Source organism: Filicampus tigris, chromosome 13, assembly GCF_054856515.1.
Source record: "Filicampus tigris isolate MCC_2025a chromosome 13, RoL_Ftig_1.0, whole genome shotgun sequence".
In the NCBI taxonomy this organism is placed as follows: Eukaryota; Metazoa; Chordata; class Actinopteri; order Syngnathiformes; family Syngnathidae; genus Filicampus; species Filicampus tigris.
In genome coordinates this window covers 13,415,070-13,438,578 of record NC_141229.1, presented here as the reverse complement: position 1 = coordinate 13,438,578, position 23,509 = coordinate 13,415,070, and the positions used below count along the sequence as shown (strand labels likewise).

General features: G+C 40.4%; 1 protein-coding gene across 4 annotated transcripts in view; it reads left to right on the top strand.

Moving 5' to 3' along the window:
* Window positions 1–23,509, top strand: part of LOC147137656 (signal-induced proliferation-associated 1-like protein 1) — a 53,033-nt gene that overhangs the window by 982 nt on the left and 28,542 nt on the right. For 2 of the 4 annotated variants that reach the window (XM_086049859.1, XM_086049856.1), the window contains exon 2: window positions 4,605–4,687. The exons of the other annotated variants lie outside the window; for them this stretch is intronic. The gene's annotated coding sequence lies outside the window, so the exon portion shown is untranslated. The remainder of the gene's footprint in view (window positions 1–4,604; window positions 4,688–23,509) is intronic. 4 annotated transcript variants of the gene reach the window in all.

Sequence of the window (23,509 nt, the reverse complement as noted above, 5' to 3'; positions counted from 1 at the left end):
ATTTAAATAACTTGTTTATTTACTGTACAGTCAATTACCTCTATCACCGATACCCCGCAAAGAAACCCAAATTATAAAATGAAATTATTTGAATAAAAAAATCTGACTGTATATGATGAGACATTTTGGATTATTAACGATTGACATCCCTTTAGTGAACATGTTGCGTTTGCTGTAATGTCTTCATTTTTAATTTTGTCATTGATCGATTAGCAAATTAAGACATTAAAACTGAGCACCTATTTAGCATAAAATGTATAATAGCTACAAATCCGATCCACCCGATCAGGTCTGTGTAAAGTCTAGTTTAAAGTGAAAATAATTGCAATTTTGGCAGAGAATTTCTGCCAAAATGAAAAGAGCACAGCCATTTAGCAGGAAGCATGACCGAGTCATAGACACTTTATTTGCTTTAGTGGGCCACAAAAAAATTATGTGGTGAGCTGGATTTGGGCCTGAGGCCTTGAGTTTGACACCTGCTCATTAACGGATCTTGTTTGGTATGAGGTATGCATGTGGTATATTTTCTAAACATGCCTATTTGATTGTGCTTGTGAAAGCTGTGTAACATTGTTGACGTGTTTTTAATGTGTGTTAAAATGCCTAAAAATACCCCTTTTTTAAATGGTCCCCTGTTATGAGTGAGAAGGTTCTTCTTGATGAATAAGTCAGGGCACGGCAGTGGTCACATGTCTGATAGAGCTGCATATACTGTATGTGGCAATGCAGCACCACATAGCAAACAGCTTTTGTTTAGTTAGTTACAACAATGCCACTGTGACAACCTGTCCAGCCTCCAGTGCTTTAAAGCACTTTAAAAAACAACAACTTAGGTAATAGAGCTATATAATAATTAAAAAAAAAATAATAATAATAATAACCTAAAAAGACAATCTCCACTCATCTACTTGAATCGTCTGTGACAGTCAAGTAAGGAAGGGGGCAACTTTAAAGTTCAGCCATGGACAAGGATCAAGCATTTTTGGCATTCTTTGAAGGCTTAGTTTGAGCCACAGTGGCATGATTTATTGCACTGCCATCTTCACTTGTGATGCTAATCTCCGCTTTGTCTGCTTTAATTGTAACTGTTCATTCACACAGCATTTTTTTCTTGCTATTTATTTGGGCTTCTCAGGGAATTGTAAGCAGCTGTTGCGTATCGCCGCAGAGGAAAGTATGCACGCTCTATTTTAATTTACCACAGTGCTCTGCTTGCCAGTCAAGGTTAGGAAAATACAAAATTGTTCCGGCCGTTAATGTCATGTTGAGACTAGTCTGCAGCCACATCAATAGGACTCCAAAGAGATTGTATCAGGAAAATTCCAGCAGAGATTTCAAATGACCTTGCTACCTGTTGCTAACATTTAGCCTGGCATTCGTGGCACCTTAGAGGTATGCTAGCTCCCGTTTTGCAGATATTCCCCAAGTCTTACAGCAATTCGATAAATGATTAATGAGTTAAGCGTGATAGCTCCTAAGCCACGCCCCTGATAAGACATTTTGGTCTATGGTAGTTGACCAGTGTATCAGTTTTGCTGTTGGTTGGAGTTGTGTTCAGTCAGTTTCTGGATTTTGTTTGCCAGAGGTGCACATAAAAATGTTGGGGTGGTTCTAAAATCAAGCACTAGAGGTTGTTGTTGTTTGGTACTCCGACTCACCGACCTCATGGATGAACTTAACGACAGCACATCTGGGCAAGGTTTCTCGTTAACATGTTATTTACTATAACTGAATAAACGTTAGATCAGTTTTCAGCTCTTATTTCTGAATTACAACAATATATACCAGGGCTACACAATGTAAAAATCAAAAGAGGTGATAAACTTACCTGTCGAGTAGGAATGTTCCCAATTCCATTTTATGCCAGGTTGTTAGCCAATGAGCAATGGGAATTTTTGCATATACTGGAGACATGCATTCCGCCATCCATTCAACGAAAGCTCCTGAAGTCCAATGTAACAGGGTAGCGTGAGGCTACTGCATTGTGCCAGCTTTGACAAAGTCGATCATTTTGATTATTAATAATTGTTTTATAATTACAAGCACCCCCTTCAAAGGATTAAACCCACATGTGTTAGAACTTTTTACATTTTACGTAAGTCATTTTTTTTATGATGGCAAGAGAACATTATTATTATTATTATTATTATTATTATGTACAGTATGTAGGCCCATAATTAACAGTTGTCAGATAGAATGAATTGTTCCGTTTATTGGCCAAAAAAAGGCCATAAACTCTCATGTTTTCCATCAAAACAAACGCTCCAGCTCCAGACTTAATTCTTAAAGGAGAGTGTTTCTATTTTGATGCTTTTTGTCTCATATACACTTTTATCACGATGTGGAGAGGGAGGTTCCCGTTGCTAAGTTAAGAGGATGTTTCCATTGTATCTTGAGGGGGAATTACTCGAGCAAAGTTACAAGGCAACAAACAACAAGCGGAGCTTTGTCCCGCGTTACAAATGGCCACTCCGGAATGTGTGGGGCGCAATTATCCTAAGTGGCCATCCCAAAATGCTGAAAGGAACTGTTTACATAATATAATGAATGATGTGATTGCTGTTGTCGTTATTAAGTGCAGGAGTCTTCAGTTACCTTCGGTAATTATCCCCTGCTAAACCCAGTCGGTAGAGCATGAGTCTCTTTACCTCAGCGTTTGGGGTTCAAATACCAGTGGGTTTCAGAGACAAGTTGGCCTTCTTCCTTAGTACCAGGTACCATTCTGGGGATCGATGAAGTACAGTGGTACCTTGATTTGGACAACTTTAAATAGACAGTGCAAAAAATGTGAAATCATAAATTGATGATGATCAGTTTCTGGTGTGGTTTGTAACATCCGTTGGAAAATTGGCAAAAATAGTGATCATTGTTTTCCAAAGTAAATAAAGATGTTTTCAAATGTCTCATTAAAAAAAAAGATAGAAAGCTAATCAGTCGGCTTTCATGGAGGGCTGTAGAAACCTGAGACTATTTCCTGTTGAGAGACGGAAAGTTGGCCGAAAAGATTTGGACAATTTTAAATCAGACTATCTCTGAACAATTCATCGATTATCAAAATTGTTTAATCGTCGCACTCGAAACATTACAGTAATTTGGACCTGTTAACGCATCGGAATTATGGCCTGTACTAGCAATTGGTGGATATTTTTAACTGAAACTTATCCACCAATCAGAGAAGGAGATAATGCCGTTTTACTCTTATTTCAAGATGTTTTTTGCCCAGATTTTCGATAGGCGACATCACAAACAAACATTCTCCAAAAAGGCCATAACATTTTTTTCCAGAACCTTTCATCCAATTTTCATAATGATTGGTGCATTGTACTCAGGTAGAAATTGTCACTCCAATCAGATGAAGCATTTTGACAGCATTTTTGGGAAATCTTGTCATATTGCTACTAAAATGAATTGAAGTCGTTCCAGCCCCCCAAAAAAACAATTTTGGGTTTTTATTTTCTAGAAATAAAAATAGCATAGTATTGTTTAAAAACACAAAAAAGCATAATCAAAAGAGAATACAAAGAAATAAATGTGTTTCGTAAAGCGTAATCAAGCCTAATACGCACACACTGTATTATTCACATTTGATGTGTGCCTTTTACTAACTTCTCTTGGAGAAGAAAAAGATAACACCATTGAGCATCTGACCAATATGAGTCAGCCCGTCAGTGAAAAAGTCAAATGACTCCATGATGACCTCAGCTGGCTGCTAGCTGGTGACGGAGAGGCTTGATGGCTTTGACCGTAATGAGGTGTGACTATGGCTTTCCTGCTTGTCTCACGGTCGGAATGCTGCGCTTTTGTCCTCGTCGGAACTGTCCTCCGCGCACCGGCCGAGAGCTGAAAGTGCGCGGCTGTGAGGCTACAATAGCGATGAGGCCATCCCTTTCTATGCATTGTCGCCGAATAAATGCAGGCAAAGAGCTCGTCCCCTTCATTCCGCCCCACCTGCTATACATTCGGGAAGTTTGACCCGGCAGAAATGCACAACAATTCAGGCGTGTTTTGCAGGTGCGGCGGGTTGGTTTGGCTTCCTCAACTTCCCTTGGTGGTCTCTTAATGTTTTTTTGAAGTAAAAAAATGTCATGTTGACTTGTTCCTGTCATCTTGTTCCCAACTTTGAAACCAACTGCCACAATTATACAGAAATCCTACTGAAATTCCCCCCCCCCCCCGGTTTCTGCTCCCACAAGACCACATTGATGCTGAAACTACAGTAGATGATGGCGATGGAAAACGAAGCCAATGGAACAAAGACCCACATAAAAGAATGTAAAGTGAGACAAACACAAGGAAGAAAACAACTTTCCAGAGCGAAATCTGCTGTTTTGGATGCTGATGATAATCTGCCGCCGGCGAACGTTTGACGTGCTCGTTATTGTCTGGACATGTCTGCCAGTCGCTACACTGTCTCTCTCGTTTGGCCTGCGCACTCTCCATCTCTGGAACACATTACACACACTTCTGAGGGGAATCCAAAGACGCAGAAGCAGAGTTGCAAGCCTGCGTCTCACGCCGGGCCCATGTGGGCCGCCGTGGAAAATAATTCAGCAAAGGGAAAAGAAAAAAAAGAAACCACAGAGGTTTTTCTCTTGTCCCCACAGTGGGCCGAAATCGGAGAAGGAGGGAGGAATGCATGAGGGCTTGTTCATGACTGAGCTTGAAGCAGATCCCGACGTATAGACAGGTTGGTTCAGCTCATCTTCATTCCGACTTGGTAGTTGCGCTCAGGTGCGACATGTGATGTTGTTGTGTAGTATCACAGGAATGCTGGCACATGGCTGCCTGTTCAAACATTACATTCGCCACCGAGTACACTCATGCCCGAGGTTGTGTTCCCAATTCCACATCCTCTGCCTTGCATTTATTTCCACCCTTTGACTTCCTGCTCTGCTCTTAATACTGAAAGGAAAGAATGAGGCCAGTGTAATTCAAAGGCTTCCATTCCTCAAGTCTGATTAGCTTTCAAATAGTCTCAGGTGGATTCAGGAAAACATCCCTCTATCATAAAGCGGTGGGAACACTTACGAAGGAACTCACAGTTTTTCGAGCCGTCACTTTGCTCTTTTATGGCTTTGACTTGCTAGAAAAAATTGTGATGCGAGCACCAGATGGTGTCAAGGAACTCAACTCGCATCACATCAAGCACAAGTTTGGCAGAAGAATTCTTTAAAAACGAGGCTACACACTGTTTATTTCCACTCCATTGTGCATTTAAAACAAGCACATCATTTTGCTTTGGTAAACACCGTTAGCTGAATGCTAACACAATGCAAAATGCCATAGATGGGCGAACGAATAGCATCAATGATAATGCTTTAGGCAAGGTAGCTTTTTTTGAGCACATTTCATACACAAGGTAACTCAATGCGCTTCACACAATTGAAAGTACAGCATTTAAAATCATTTACAAACAAAAGAACTAAAGACATTTTGAAGCAAAGTAAAGAAATAAAAAGTAGTTTACTAAGATTAATAAAAGAACGCCCAATACAAGAACAACATTTCGTTTTTTTTTTTTAATGCTTTAAAAGACCTTATTCATTGTTATGGGGAAAAGCCATAGCTTTTAAAATGGATTTAAAAGCTGACTTTACTTGTGTAAAGTTGCAATGGTGCGGCAGCACACCTATACAAACAATATACAGTAACAATACTAACATTATTATTATTATATTATTGATTGATGTTCTTTAACCTCTGCGAAAAATGACTTATATTACTGCAGTTTAGGAAGCAGGTGTGAGCATCTTTGTGTACATGCCCTCTGGTGGCGGAGGTGCGCACACCAGAAGGAGTACAATGTGGGACTGGAACACATTATTGGCATTTCCATTTATTTCAATGTGTAAAGATGATTTGAGATGTGAGTGTTTTTTAGTTCGGAGCATCATGGTACAAATTAAGCTAAGTGAATGTGCCACTGTGTCTCCGTCAGAGGTGACAAAACTACTGCAAGCTACATTTGGACAGGATAGTCTAAGTGAAAACAGATCTGTCTTGCACACGTGAAACAAAACAACACAACAAATGATGCTGAAACAACTAACCTTCACAACTGATAAACACCTACCAGTTTGTGTTTTTCAGATTAAACTGAATTTTTGAACGCCTAAAGATTTTTCCAATCCTTCTTGGAGCAGACAAAATCTTATTTTCTTCTTCAAATATGTTGTTTCATCGTTAACGCTCACCAGTTCGCGTTCCTCCTTGTCACCGTCAATATAAAAATAAAAATAAAATGACGGATTCCTGAAAAATATCCTCAGCCCCCCCTTCCTATACTGCTGATCTCTAAAAGTAGACAAATCCCAAACACCTCTCTGAATGAGGTCTTTAACCGTGTTTTTCCAGGTGCACAGGTCAGATAGGGTCCGTTCATAACAAACATGGCTGCTTTCCCACAGTCTTTCCTCTGTGACTGCCTGTTTCCTGCACATTTCATTGATGTGTTCCTGGATACGCGTTAACACAACAGAAAGTTGGGCGGTATGTGTAAAGTGTGGCGGGCAGGCGAGTATGTGAGACGCAGGCTTCGACCGTCCACCTCCTCTGGGGTTTTACCGCTCGCGAGCAGTGTGTCTTGTGCACAACTGGCACTTGGCTGTCATCACCGGGGAGGAGGTGAGGTGTTGCCATGTCTCTGTTGATGCGATACTTGTCCTGAATGCTAATGAGGTGCTAGTTGCCTTCAGATGTTTTGCTACAAGAAAGAGACAGCGAGCATCTCTTGCGTGTTATTTTCTCATCTGTGCGGCTGTGAAGTCTGATTAGTTAGTGTCAGGCGCGTGTGTGTACGGTTCAGACAGATATCAATATTGCGGAGCATCTGCAATATTGATGATATACACCAGTAGCGAAACATGTTTTAACTGCTCCACCACAAGCTATTCTGTGCCTTTTGTTTTGGATTAAGGGTGGGTCGATTGGTCAATCAGGAGAATGAGGTGCATGGATGATGTCATAGAAAGCCATCTCTTGATGTGGACGTACGTATTCGATGCTGACGTTATGATAAATGTGAGCAAAAATATTGTGGTATCACAGAATTAAAATTACAGCTCTAAAATGACCTTTTTAAAATATTTGGGTAAATAAAAATAGCATTTTTCCCATTGCACATATCTATTGTACTGTATTTTTATACAAATTATAGAATATTTGGTACAGAAGAAACATGTACCATGTTAATTTTAAATAAATACATTTTTAACATTCTTCTTCTTTTTTCATTCTTAGTAAGTCACAGTGTCCCATCACTATTGGGCTGTATTTAGACCCATGGGCTACTCATGTTGTCCTTGGAGCTAACGAGTACCTGATGCCAGTTTTTTTTAGGAAAAGGCACTTTAATAAGAGCAAAAAGGCATCTATGTTTGCAGTCCTGTTCCCTCCCTCCTCCTTCTCCGTTAAGCGTTGAGAAGGAGAAGAAAGAAAAATTAATTGGAGGCAATTAATTTCAACGATGTGGCTTGTTTACTCAACTCTGCAACTCTCATATTGTCCTGCTTGAACGTATCCTCAAAAAAAAAAGAGTTCATCATCGATGACAGACAGTATTAGCGGTTATTGGAAACTTGACTTTTTACAACCATTGTAAATCGTCAAACGGGTAATCAGCCCATGCCTACTTGGACGCTACATTAATATTCAGTATTATCAATGAAATGAACAATAGAGGCATATGCATATAGTTGAAACGAGTCCTTGAGTAATTCAGGTACATAGGAAAAAACAACGACAAAAAAACACTTCAACAAGAACTGCAATACTGTCAGTATCGGTTGCAAAGTATCCTGATAAGATCGTATTGTGGGTTGGTCTCAGTTTACTATTTCTAGGCTTAAGTGAGAGAATGGACCAAAACAAAAACAACAGTTCCTGGGACATCTCAGATTTTGCTGCTCTTGCGTAATCCAGCATTAGTAGGCTTTGTGTGTGTGTTTAATGAAAGCAGAAATAGTGCAAACGCTGCATCCCTGGATTGCTGCTTTAAATGTCATGCGGCTTGTGTTGGACCCAGCTTGTCACCACGATAAACCGGAGTGGCAAAGCTTGCCTGTTCCAATGAAGTACAGAGCGTTGAAGGCCAGTAGCAGGCATCTGCACTGTCTTTCTCCAGCGCGGAATGTCGTTTAGTGGAGCGCCGCAGTTACGCAACACTTGCTGACTTCTTGCAGTCCGACCGACTGCGTGAATTGATGAGCTGTGTGGCCTGTCTTAACAGGAGTGGAAGCGCACGTGCCAACTGCAGCCACTGCCTGTGGTGTCAAGGTGTGGGCTGTTGTGTTCTAATCAAGGTGGAGCTCATTAGAAAAGATCCAAATAAGAGAGCGAAACTGACATAACTGATGGATCTTTGGGTGGCCGGGGGTTAGGATGCCGTCCAAGGTGTAAGTGACAATATACTAGCAAACGTATAATTATATTTTAGAAGTATTTTCGTATTGTGGCTAAAATGCCCTAAGATGCCACTGAAGCCTTGTCTAAATATGTTTTAGTGTCAAGGAAGTACGGGATGTTGAAGTAATACTTCTCAACTGATCGACAAGCTTTTTACATTTTTTTTACATCAGAAAGGAGCTTTATTTAGCCGGGGTAGTTACTAGGGATCTGAAAAATCAGAATTTTACTGTTCTCATTATATGAAAAAATCTAATACGTGTCACATATGATTTTAAAGTCGTAATTCACCTGAACGCAGCCTCTCTATGATTGTTCCCTATTCGTAGCAGTGCTCGATCTTTTATTGTAAAGACCAAAAACAACGTAACGGTTTACACTGTGAGTTTTGGTCCTTGCCTGCTCTTCACTGATGTCCTGTAGGTGTCGGTTATTGTTGCGTTTAAGTCTTTGTCAACTGTCAAAATAGATCAAGAAGACTCAGTCATAGCCGGACTTGGGATGTTAAAGCTAAAAACAATGCTAGCAACGAAGAATTGTGCCTCTTAAGTATATGAGTGCTTCAATCTTTGCAGAAATCTCAAAGAGACAATGACTACATGTTTACATGCAGTCAATATTCGATGTAAGGTCAAAATTCCGATCTCTGAAACATTTGGAAAAAAACCTTTACATGCGTGAGCGGACAGAGGTACGCCCGCATTTGAAACGGCGACGCGCAGACGTCGTTACGCAAATAGACATCATTTCTGCTTGTTACTTGCTACTGGCGCGTATACAAGCCCGTCCTGTATTACAAAGACCGGTGAGTGTCCCGTGCATTCGGGAGTCATGTTCTGCTCAACTGATTGATGCACGCAGGTCAAAATCGAGTGGGTAAATTCACGGAATTATGCGAGTTTCAAGGTCAATTAAAATGCAGTTCTTTGTGAACACATCACAAGCGTTTGCTGCCGCACCCCTTCAAGGTTTGATTACGGAATCTTTCATCTCATCGTCTTGTGCTATTTGATGATCATGAGGGTATATTAATCACAGTGTCACCTTGACTTGCACCTGCCTGACTAGCTTGCTTTATTTTGCTGCTCTCTGAGGAAAAAAAACAGCACCTCTTCTATGGGGAGTCTTAACGCCATTAAAAAGCATTGTAGCTCAAGCTTCATTTATCTGCGTGATCAAATTAGTTTTATGGGCTTTTTACCCTGATTGCCAAGCAACTAATGATCGATGGGCGGATCACTTTGATTGCCTGGAACACGCACACGGAGCATCTTCAGCTACAATAGACGTGATTTCATTGTCTGCTGCTCATGTTTGTCGCCAGCTTCATGACCTTTGCCAATCGTCCTGATCAAACCATCGCAGTCTCCTTTGCTTTTGCGGCGTCACCATGCCACAACTTGCCCGGGAAGACCTGACATGCCTGAGAACAAAACAACACTATAGTCATGAAACGTTCCTTGATTAGAACAGGTTTTCAAAAACATCGAATGCCGCTTCTTTTTTGATGTATGGCTTTTGCTTTCTTGAAAAAAAAAATCTATTTTGACTGATTTTTTCGAAAAGCAAATCATCGGTAAGACATTTATTTTTAATGGTAATCTAGTAATATGACCTAATGTAGGAAGATTTAAATATTTTTCCGGGCAATGTACACATACTGTATACTGTATTTAAAAAAACATCTACTCCCATAAATGGGACATTAATGTCACAGTTCGCCATTTGACACTGTTGTGGTAGGCTGTGGATACTTTGACTATTTTGGAGGGTTTTATTCAACAAGCATTTGTTGTCTTATCATTTTGATGAGATGGATAACTTCAATGTGTTGACTTGTTTTTAATATAAGGTACTTGCTTTGTTTCCTCCATGCGTAATCGGGCAGAGGATGTAAAGCTTGAGGGTAATAGATGGCTTCTAAACATCGCAGGCCTTTGTCGTATTGACACCTCTGTTGTGAGAATGTGTCAAGTTACCGTCAACTGCCCCCTCCGCTCAGAAACAGTTGTATGTTGAAGAGCTATAGCTGACCTCCGACCCTGTCCTAATTTCATAAACACTCGCTTGGACTGAGGAATAAAACCTTATTGGCTTTCATGTTACAATAAATACAATAAAAATTAATTCAGTCTGGAAGTCAAGTAAAGCATAAACCAAGAGGTGTCTGAACTTTTCCCCATTCGAGCCACATACGGAAAATGTATCATAAACGCAGCACACTTATACATCTAAGAAATACAAGCCAAACTGTAATCGTCTGTCGGTCAGTCAGTCATATTATTTTAACCGTGCTTCTGTCAGTAAACATCAAAATTCCGCTAGTCTGTCAATCAGCAATCCAAAATAAAAAAGGTCCAAATCCATGAAAAATCCATCCATCCTTCCATTATCTGAACCGATTTGATTAAAATGGTAAATGGAGTGCACTATTTACACCATAATGTCTCGGCTTGCTGGCCAAACAGCTCTACACTCACATACATTTGACATTTCACATAGCCTGCACTTATTTGCCAATCTTCTGAACTGTAAGTGGGATCCTGCTGCCGCTTTATCTTAAAAGTTTAACTTTAAAGTTTTGCGTACCTTAATCAGAATCCCGTGTCATATTGTTGGCAAAGGTACAATCCCGGTGGATTAAAAGGCTTTCTAGTCCTTGTGAAAACTGAAATAAAGTACCGATTACAATAAAAGAATGTTTATTTCTTCAATTTCGTCGTCTTTTTCTTCTCCGTCTTTTGGCTGTTGGCAAACAACTTTTGGTGCATTACTGCCACCTTGGAGTGTGGGGTGGCTGCAAAATACCGTTTCACAAGCTCCTAACCCTACTCTTTCCAAAAATAAAAATAGAAATGTAAAACTTAACTCACAAGAACCAATCTGTGAGTAAAACTTTCTTTGTATTCAAAGCTACTATATTCATTCTTAGTCAGCCTGACCAAGTAATGATTCTGTCTTTGGTGCAGAGCGCCACCTACTGTACATATATTGTCAATGCAGTGTGGATCGCGTTTCTGTCTCTCGTCAGCAAAACAGAAGTCCATCAATAATGCACTGTGAGGTCCGTTTAGGCTTAAAGCAACACTGTGTCATATGTCAGTTTTTGTTGATTATGGCGGCGCCATGTGGACAAAAGTGGTAGTGTTTTGACAAAAGTCAGCCACATTTCCCATGCGTGCCAGCACGTAGTGTTGTGAAATCGTGAGCTCTCGCTGGCCTGCAAGTTGGACTGAATTACATTTCTATTTCCAGTGGCTGTGTGGAAGATGAATAGCGGTGAGGTAATGAATCAAATTTTGTTCAAACAATACTTTTTTTTTTTTTTTTTTGCATGTTTTGGGGCTTCTGCCATGACACCAGTACTACCGCGTAGACGTTCGAATCGACTTCCGTCCGGAAGTGAGTATGCCGTAAAGCAATTCAGGACATTTGTATTTTTTTGTGTGCCAGGGTTGCTCCCATCCTCTTCAAAGTTGCTTAGTGCCATTAAAAACGATACTGAGCACATCAGGGCATGACAAAAGTCACATTCAACTACTTGTAAATCAATGTTTCATCAAAAGAGTTGTAAACAATTTTTATTAAGGTCGAATTCTTGCCCAGTGCTGCTTTAACCAGGTTAGTGATGATTACACAGATGGATGAAAATCCACTTCCATCTGTGCTGAGTTCATCTTTCTTTTTTTTTTTTTTTTAAGTTACCGTCTTTTTTTTTTTTAAGTTTCGCATCTAACGTCAGCAAAATGGGCATTCGTGAGGCTGCAAATGGCCGTAGTTTGGACACCACTGGCGTAAACCAATTCCCGCATGAGGTAATGTTATATGTGTTACTACTAGATTTCAACATTAGGATCAATTCTTACCCGCAGGGATTTGTATTGATTAGCTTATGTGCAAAGTGACCACGTGATTGTATCGATGTGTGTCATGCACACTTGTTTGTTCATTGAATAGTTTGCCGATGTCACTGGGTCACATCATGCCACTATGTTCTTTTTATGGGACACCAGGCTAATCCGCACAGTTGGCACGGGAAAGGAAGTCCGCACTAGTGACCCAAGCCCACTGGTGGGCTCACCACACGTGCTTGATGGTGCTCGGTGTGTGACCGCTGCATATTTACAGGCTGCAGGGCATGCTATGAGAGGAAAATGTTTGGTGCCAGTGTTTGCATAATCATGATTGACGTTTTGATTGGTTGGTGTATGACCTCATTGTGTACAGTATCTTTGCTCAAGCTTGCCTTTATATATTCACAACACCGTTAGCAGTAGTTTTGTGGACCGGTGCCACTTTCACAGAGATGGCAGAATTACTTACACCTTGTACTTAAATACAAGTACAGTTTACAGTTTTAGTTTTTGTAGAAGTACAGAGCTTGCCACAAAAAAAAAGCAAAATTAGCTAACGATACAAAAAAAACAAAAAAAACACCTTTGTCTACTATCTGGGAAAGAACTGTATTATCTGGGCGCCGTAAGATCGACGGTTGACTTTACCACAGTTTTTTTTTACAGCTTTTTTACGTTGTCATCATCTGATCAGGTTGAAAAAAGTAATGAGCCTAATTTGAGAAAATAAGGTGAAAAATGTACTCAACCACAGTCACTGAGTATTTGTACTTCATTACTTCCCATCACTGCACTATTGCAATGCAGTAAATGTGCTAAAGAAAACTATTTGGTTTCGAATTTCTGTGTACTCCCCTCTTTCCCCCACTTTTTTTTGGCTGCAGTACAGCCCTCGTCTTGTGAATTAACAGGCAGCAACCGGTTCCCCCAGCCCTCCACCGTGCATCAACACTGTTAATTATCCTGCTTCTACTCTCACATCTTTGCTATTTTAATCCTACACTTGCTGAAACGGTTTCAGCCTAAAACACACTTGAGTAAACAGAGGCGTTTGCCAAGCCTCTTGCTGAGCAAGGCATATTTGTTTGGTCACAAATGAGGAGATATTTTCCCACTGTTAAGAGAAACACTTGTGAGAAGCCCCACACCACTCTGAAAGACAAGACCACTGCAGAGATAAAGCCGTGACTGCAATGAGGAGGCGGCGTGGTATGTCCGTTAGATGCATGTAATAGGTCCAGTGCAAAAAAACAAAAATCTAACCAAGATTAGATATATGAAATCAGGACAAAATATGATTGTTCGTTGTCTGCCCCCAAATTTCAGTTTTACATAAGAGCATTTTCCCTTAAAATCTAACTAACTGACATTTTATTACTGGGGTTATGAGTAAGTTAACCTTAAAATAAGAAATACAATATTTAGATTGCATATTATATTTATACCTATTATTATAGATAGTATAAATACACTAGTTTTAAGTCATTTGTGTGTGGGGGGGCGGGGGTGTGTGGGGGGATGTGTGTGCGTGTGTGTGGGGGTGGGTGTGTGTGTGTGTTTTAGGCTAGCTACAGGGTGTTTACAACTAAAAAAATCTTGCCAAGTCAAATTTTCCTTTTCTATTGGCAGATACTTTTGCTTGAATTTAGTAATTTATTACCCATTAGTACAGTATTGTTTTGTGTATGTGTTTCAAGGCCAATCATAAATACATTATGGGGTGATAATAAGAGAGTAACTCAATATTATTTCAATATTTGGCCAGCAACAGGATTATAATGCACTTTTCCTCAATTGCTTCAAGTCTCGATAGATCAATTCTGCACTAGAATATGTTTAAATTAGTGCCATAAATCTGGATTATATGTCTTGACAATGCATTTGACCTATTATACACCCAGATTTCTTTCACATCATGCCAACATTTGACAGTTGTCCATCCATCCATTATCGGTACTGCTTCTCCTCACAAGGGTCGCGGGGCGTGCTGGAGCCTATCCCAGCTGTCTTCAGACAGTAGGCAGGGGACACCCTGAATAGGTTGCCAGCCAATCGCAGGGCACACAGAGACAAACAACCGCACTCACAACCACACCTAGGGGCAATATAGAGAGTCCAATCAACTTACCATGCATGTTTTTGGAATGCGGGAGGAAACCGGAGTACCTGGAGAAAACCCACACAGGCACGGGGAGAACATGCAAACTCCACACAGGGAGGCCGGGGCCGGGATCGAACCCACGACCTCTGAACTGTGAGGCGGACGTGCTAACCAGTCAACCACCGTGCAGCCTTGACAGTTGTAATTTCTTTAAAAATATGGCAACTACAAGACAGGATTTTTTTGTCTGTTAAATATTGATCTTATTTTTAGATGTTGTTGTGTAGGTTCACTGATGGTAGTGTTTCACTAATGTGACTGACTTCAGAGAAGGTGGTCTGGGTCCAGTTCCCGCTCAGTGAAGGTGTATTGTAAATGCCAGTTTGAATCTCTATGTGCCCTGTGATTGACTGGTGACCAGTTCAGGGCGTAAAGTGCCGCCAGTCAGCTGGGAGAGGCTCCAGCTCCCTGCAACCCTGAACAGGATAAGGGGTAGGGCTGAACAATCAAATTCAAATCGATCTTAAGAAGTACAGTTCACATGTTTGCATATCGATTTTTGATTAATCGTTACATCCCTAATATTCATTCATGGTTGATTTGCCTTTATTCTAGCCTAACGTACAAAACCACAACATTTATATATAATGCATCAGATTTTATTTATTTAAAGACAGATTAATTCTTGCTTTTCAATAAATGGGAATCACAATATTGAGGAATGAAAATCACAATTAGATTAATTTTCAAGATCGTTTAGCTCTAAAAAGCGGTATAGAAAATGTATGGATCATTGTGAGGATCGCCACTCAAAATTCATGAAAACAATCTTGTGGAAATTCAGGTTATTATACCAATAACAGGTGAAAGAAAAAAGAAAATTGCACCCAAACCAACAAAGCCATGTTGGCGAGAACATTGTGTCTTTGGAAGACTCTTAATGATAAGAGTCCAAAAGATTCCACAAAGGCCAGCGGCATTTTCACCCAACGATCTACCGTTGAGTGCCCCCCAGTCAAAAACAACATTGGCGGAGAAATCCCAATGCTATGCTGACCTGATGTAAGTGGTGCAGCAGGTTACTAGGGAATCACGAGGTGTTTGGCCCTATTCCTCACTAGAGATGGTTGTCAGGGCTGGTTTACTCTGAAGGGAATCTCTGACGGTGAATTGTTGTATTAAATGTAGATTTTGAATGTCACCTCAGATAGGTTGGCCTCATTAGTGGTCCTCAGGGGGTTTGTTTGTTACCAAGGACACTCATTACTCTGACGATCACAGTTTGCTCCTAATGACATATTCTTTTTAGAGAGCTTTTTTTTTTCTTTTTTTTTTTTTTTTTACTTCTCTAGCAAATGAAACAGTATAATAGTACCTGATTTGGAGCAACATATACAGTACAGTTGTACAAATAGCTATTTAATCTGAGTGTGAAATCAAGTGCCTTCATGGTTGGAGTGTTGTTACAGTGCTGGTTGACAGGGTGAACTCTGGGCCTTGTCATCAGTTTTTGGCAAAGTGCCACCACTTGTGATTTTAGTGCTTTTAACATAATGACGCTCTACTAGACCGCTGCAATTCACACACATACATCCTTTGTCTTTCTGAAAAATTAACCTGCTTTGAAAGAAGCAGAAGTCAGAGGTAGCAGTGGTTTTTACACAAGCACAGTATCATCAGGCACAGATGGATAATACACATTACAGCTTTTATTGTTGATTTTTTTTTTTTTTTTTTTTTTAACAATTCTAAATTGCATTGGGCGTTTACTTGCCAAGTAATGTTTTAAACAGCGGATACTGCAATGGCGGGGAGAAAGCTAATAAAAAAGACTGAGAGCAGTCTATGGCTGAAAAATGTGAACCCCTGCTCATATCCCCTCTTCCAGAGCTGCGCCACATTCTCTGTTTTGCATGTTTAAAAGTTGGAAAATGTCCAAACACGTACACAGAATATTTATTATTCTCTATTTTGTTATTCTCCTTCTACTGTTATACTTACAATATGTATACACTACTGACAAAAAGTAAGATATTTTTGACTTTGGGGTGACATTTTAACCTATAACCTAAAATGCACTTAACTTTTTGAATGCCAGCCATTAAAAAAAAAGAAACAAGAGAATATTGTGTTTGTGTGTTGGATTGTGTGTATTAAACCAGAGTTGGCCAAGACTTTACGGAATTGACGGTTATCTGAATTTGACCAGTCAGATGCAAACTTAAATGTGCATCGCCACCCAATAGTTGGACATTATCTAGGGAAATTGCAATTAATATGCTAAGAGCACATTGAGCTTGCTTATTTTGTCGCATGGAAAAAATATACTAATTTCATTAGATTATAAAAATGCCATTTCTTTAGGTACATATTAAATATCGAAGTAATATCGATATCACTACAGTCAACATCCATGTCGCATATCGTATGTTTGTCCAATATCGTGCAGCCCTAGCAGTGGGGCTATACTGCATCATCCAGAGCTAAAACACAGTAATAGGGTCAACTGATGGCAGCATGTGGATTTATGTTTGTTTTCAAGCGTCACAATGACGCAATGAACAAACGAGCGACCAGCAGCGGATTGTATCACCTGAGTGGCATCAGATCGTCACGTTTAAACCCTGGCTAATCCAGTACAAGGAATAGTACCCAGTTGTACCTGTGTTGATAGTGGAAAAATACCAAAAGGAAGTAGAGCTGTGTTGAGCCTATCAGGTACCATTCAGTAGAAAAAGGGCATCAACTGAGGGTGTGCTAAAACAAAAACGTGAATAAAAGTCAACAGGCTATAATCGGATTATGCTTAATTGATTTAAAGTGTGTGCATGTACAACATGATGTACAGTAGTTCTCCAATTGAATGGCCAATTAATCCACTAATCTTTTGGAAACAAGCCCAAGTAGTACCTTTTATATCTGATGTGGAGTTTTACCTGATTTGTTTTTATTGATCATATTAAACCTTGCCAGGGATTAGAGGTCGTGCATAATGACAAGCGCTCAGAGAGGAAAAAGGAGTGCAGTGCTCCCTTGAGAAGAATGCAAAAAATTCTAATGGGGTGACCTGGCTGCCAAACTGCGGCAGTTGGAAGCCAAGGTAGCGGAGGGGGTGGGGGAAGCGGAGGTCTGCTGCAGGCTGCACTTCCCCTCTCACTGCACTCGCTGTCCGCCTCCTAGCCGCCAACTGCATTAGTGAGACGACAAGGCCCTGTTGCACATAAAAACATGCATGCATCCAGTGAACAAAACCGACCGTGGTAGAAATATTAACAGCTCCATTAAAAGACGCTCCAATTGCCACACTGGAAGCATAAACGTAGTGCTTTACTGTTCCCACTCTTCTGTTTCAAGTGATCTTAAATTTAATGAGACATTTACATTACATATTATAAATCGAAATGAAAAATCCCTCAGAAATTGCGTGAAAATGGCGAGAGATGCTTCCACCGAGTTGAAGCACTTTAGAAAAAAAAGTGAAGGATTTAGCACTGATAATAATCCCAAGCGTATCATCTCCAGATATCATGCAAATCACCGCCTAGGGGAATGGAGCAGAACAGGGACGGCATCCCAGCATTCTGATTGGATGCTTCGGAAGAGCTTCGAAGTGATGTCATCGTATAAGTTCTGCATGTGTTAAATTGCAGTTCCATTGCACAATACTCAACTGGACACAATACTCATTCTTTGATGCATTTTCTTTGGCAATATACTACCAGGTACTATTTCTAGCACCTGATCAGCAAAACCTCCAAGAGTCCTGAGAAGATACCATATAAGTGACATGCACCACTGATGATCGCTCATTGGTTAAGTAGATACAGTACCTCATTGTAACATTTGATGATACATGGCTAGAAATGACAAAACTAAATACATGCTAACGTTAGCTTACCCTGTTGTTTTTCCTTAGTTTATCGCTACTGCAATATTATCTGCTCATCAGTTTTTAGGAAAAGAAAAAAAAAGATGTTTCTCAAGTTTAGAAAGAAGAGATGCCACAATTACAAACATCAATTAATTAATGATTTAATTAGACACAATTAAGTAGCGGCTTGTTGATGGCACAAAAATGCCCACAACAACCTTAATTTTCATGATATTTTCAATTTTTTTTCTGCTGAAAGCCTGGGGTGTCTGGAAAATGAAGATAAATAAATGATTAAGTGGTAAATAAATCATCAGTTTTCCATCATCCCATAGTTTTCCATTTGTACCGACTTTTTTACAAGCACACAAGTATCCCAAGATCAACTCTAGATCAGTCATGGTAAAATCCAAGAAGTATTTGAAGACCTCTGATTAAATCGAACTGGTGAAATCAACAAGCCACTTCCTTATGCGAGCCCTTGACTGCAGTTCATTTACCTTGTATCATGTTTACTGGGAAATCCTAATAATCTGGAAAATTCTGAATGATCAAACATTTTTACATCGTGTTATCGTCTTCAGTATCATAAAAATTTGATGTAACGTTCGCATGACCTCAAATACCCCAGAACCACATCATATACTGTACGATGATATACATTAGCAACCCACCTTTCAACACTTTTTGGGGGATCAAAAATGAGTTATCCCGCCATGCCTGCAGAAACATTGAAGTACTGCATCCAAATCATCAAGTTGACAGAGGGGATTACACTATGGGCCATATCTAAGAATATTTGCAGAAAAAACATTTTGTGAGAGGAGCTCAAACAGACCTCAAATAAAATGAGAACAGCCCCTCTCTTATTTTTGTTTGTAGCATGTCTCTTTCTGACTAATTCAATTAGGTGTGGTTTTCGCTGTCCTGCAATACGTTTTCAAAGTGGAAAACTGAAACCCCACTCTGAGCCAAGGGGAGCCATGCCGAGACATTCCTGCGCAATAGAAAAGTGGCATTAGTGTCCCTTTTACAACATCCAGACCACCTATGCACTGCAATTCACTTTTTTTTCTCTAATCAAGTGCCTCTCTGACTTGGACATTTATTACAAAACCTCCTGGACCACCCAGGTATTGACATTGTTTACATTTAAAAAATGGCAAGTCCATTTGGTATTTCCCAGTGTTTTAAGGCTTCATTCCGCCGTCCCTCCCACACCAAAAAGCTCAAGCCTGTTAATATATTTTGTAGATAAGACGAGGAGCTGGAGATAAAACAATGTATGTATACAGTACAGGCGCTACTCCACAACTTGTACGTGACTGTGAGTGAAATCTACTTTGCCAGTTTGACGCTCTGCCCATTACTCTCCGAGCTGTGCCGCAGCGATAGCGAGGGCTCCAGAGTGTAGCCAGAGCAGAACATCATACACTAATGGTGATGATGAATGGTGATACGCCGTCACCGGTTTCTCAAGCCCCATTTGATGGTTCCACCCATTTGTGGTCAGTTGAACAATTCGTCAGCGCGATGCTCATCTCGCCATGGCGTGCCCGCTTTGTCTGAAGCGGGGCCGTCGTCAGTCAGCTCTCCCGGCGTAATTTGGATGCTCGGGCTGAAGTCATGATGTCATGGCGGAGTCAGAAGCTTAAAAGTTGAACAGCCAGCGTTGCGTATTTCTCTAAGAATTTGTCTGAGCATGCCCTGCTTCTTTTCCCCTTCGTTCACACAAACACTCATCAGTTCCTCTCTCAAATTGGTGGCATTCCAGAATGTGACTGGACAATGCTAGTGTTCTTGTTTGTCTGCCAGCAAAGCCTGCTGTCTGCTTTTCTCTGAAGTTGCCTGGTCCTCAGACTCGCTTGATCAGACTGGCAAATTAGTGCCTGGTCCTGTGCCAGATGTGCACACGATGGGAACCAGGTATGATTCACTGTACCGCTGTTGCAGAATCTTTCTTTTCTGAAACTGCCTGTCCACTAGGGCTGTCACAAACAAATCTTTTTTGCGATTATCTTATATTAATATGTTCTGTGTCTAAAGCGCGAATCATCTTCATCTTAATGGACACTTGTCACCAGAAAAGAGAGTCCGCAGCAAAAAATGTAAAAAAAAAAAAAAAAAAAAAAAAAAAAAAAAAAAAGAAGTGGCCATACATTGATTCCGGGTGCCAGTTTCAAGGCAGACATTTTTGTGTGGATCAATTTTTGTGGACATCTGACTTTTTTCCCAGCCCTTCTCTCCACCCGTATCGACTTTATTTGCGGGGGAGAGACTGTGTTCCCCTAAACAAGTTGTAACTTAACTCATTCACTTCCAGACATTTTCAGACCCTCTTTTACCACTCTTTGAAAAAATGTGAAAAAAATATAAATAAATTACTGGGATTGAATGGCTAGACTGTTGAAAAGACAAAAAAATTGTCAATGGCAGTGAATGAGTTAAATATGATTTTCAGTTGGCCGTTCTTAAAAAATGCCACGCATCCAATAAACAACATTGCAATATTTTCTTTGAAAATGTTTGGAGTGTTTTTCATTTCATTCATTCGAGGCTGCATTCAGCCGTTTTGGTCCTCACCTTTGGAATAGCCTGCCAGAGGACGTCAGGTCTGCAGAGACTGTTGATATTTTTAAGAGGAAGCTCAAGACACACCTTTTTAGTTTGGCTTTCAACAACTTTTAAATAATTTATCTTTTCTTTTGATTGAAGATAATTCTATGTTTTGTTTTGAATGTTTTAAAGCACTTTGAGTTGCATTTTTATGTATGAAAAGTGCTATATAAATAAAATGTGATTGATTGATTGATTGATTGATTGATTTAGTGTAACTGAGATCGGACTGAGACGGACCACCATCATTTCATTGTATGAAAAATTGTATATTTTTAAAAAAATGTAGATGTTGTTCATCTAAATTTGGTTTCATTACCAAAAGCTGCTCATAACCAAATGCTGCTCTCTTCACCATTTTTGCAAACTTTCCCGGAGTCTTTTGTTTGTCATTTCCTCAAATTTTGAGTTGATTCAACAGTGTCTGATTGGGTTACACAACTTATTTAATGACACACATTCCGACATGCGTGACAGTTTATTCTCCTCCCTAATGGATACCACACTGTTGTCAAGGAAGGATGTTTCATCTGTTTATGCTCGTTCCAAACCAAATCCCTCCTCGATTCTTGTTTCCCAGCCTAATCCTTATCTCTCCAACTCCTCTTGCATCTAATTCATCTGGTTTTCCTGGCAAGCGCTCATGTAAACAACCGTAGCGAAGTACCCGTGCCAGACAAATTTCAAAGACTTCACTGTGTTGGAATGAGGCCTCTCTCTTGGCTATGCCAGGACAGAGAGATCTTTGTGCCTGCTGCCCATCAGGCCCATCGAGCCCTTAGAGCAGGGTACGATTAGGGAACATGGCGAGCCCATGGGCTGTATGGGAGGGAGTCTTTCTGAAAAGTGGCGGTGTCAGCCAAACAACCCCTCAACCCTATTCATCCATGTAGCAATTACAAGCTTGTAAGACAATCTTTCCCGTCCTTTGTCACAGCTTTGAAAACACTTGCCCATTCAACTGGGAAACATTCGGCTCGGTTTGCATACTTTAAACCGGGAGCATCACTTGTCCAAAAATTTGCAGAGGTACTTTCCGAGACACCTCGTCTACCAAGATCCCCCCTTGTTTGAGAATAAGTGTATTTAAAACCAGCCTGGTCTTGTTCTTTGGGTTAAGTAACACAAAACACAAGGCCGTTTCTTACTCATCGCACTACTCATGTTTCCTGCCGATTGTCTTGTGTCTGCCGCCTACCACTGACGCCACATTTTAGGATTTTGTCACAAGGCCCTAAAAGTTCCTCATTTTTGTGAGTCACTCATAGGTTAGTTCATCAGATGGCTGTTATTATTCTGTCCCTCCTAGAGAGGGCACTCCTCCGCTTATGTACGTCCCTACAACCAGCCCTTTTGTTACCTATGCCCAGTTCGTTGCTCATCTCTCTGCAGTCACTTTAAAACCAACCTAAGGGGAGGTCAGAGCTAATTAAAGTCATCTAGTCAGCACATTTCTATCTCTGGAAATGACCTTCAGACCTGTGGAAGGGGAGCGGAGAATGGATGGATTAAGGATGGCAGGATGGGTAAAAATGAGATTGCTTGTTATTTTGGTGGTTTCACAGAAGTGCTCTTTAATTGCCTGTCCCTGACAAATACTGTGTTTACACACACACGCGCACACTCTGCTAGTCAATTTATACCTTTTAATCTGACAGCCCCCATTGTCCAATTATGTCTGTGAGCGAGGAGATAAGGACTGTTTTCAGGGATATGCGTTTATGTGTGTTGAGTTTTCCCACCGCAAACAACCTATACTCACCATCTGCATTTATAGTATGTGCTTGTATGCAGTGCATATGAGAGAGGCTATACTGCTCACAGTATCGCATGAACAATCATATGGTGCATTAGCAGTCCTGAAAGGGCTATAGTATGTATGATGAAGTTTGACATGTTGATGTCATGAATACAAATGAGTTATTATGGTTAGTACTACTGTAGAGATGGATTATTTAATTGATTAATTGATGGCACATCATTTTATCAGTTGTGTGGACCTGATTGTTGTTTGGGGCACAATGAGGCGCGCTACTTGACTGCTACCAGCAGACGGGCTGTTGATTCGGTCCCAACTTAGTCTGCTGTTTAATAGTCCAACATGACAACATGGGAAGTTCTATTCACGCAGACCGCCACTCATGCATCACTCCTCCAGGGTTCATTAGTCTGATCATTGCAGCACGGCACTGGAAAATTGAGTTCAGAACTGTTAGAGATTCTCCTATGCCCTGCATTTATTTTAAAATGTAAAAATGAAAACACATTGATTACTTGATTTCCACCATTAAGTCGACCTATTATCAACTGAGTGTCCAAGATGAACAAATATATTCCCAAGTACAATATTTACTATTGACTGTAGCATCAAGTATTTACTATTGTATACTGTTATGCAGATAACGCACAGGATCTTCTCTTGCTGTTTCTTTCAATGCAACACTCACTGATTATTCTGATTACTCAATGAACACATAATAATGAACACCTAACAAGAAGCCGGACCTCCTGAATAGCATCGTGCCTGCATACAAGTTTAAATAAAGTTAGCTGTGATGTTGTTGATACCATGTGAGTGCATCGCCGCTGCAGCCCCGTCACAGTGAACGCAGAGTTCACTTGTGCTTGTGGCTAATAGGATCACAGCCTCAGTCAGTCAGTCAG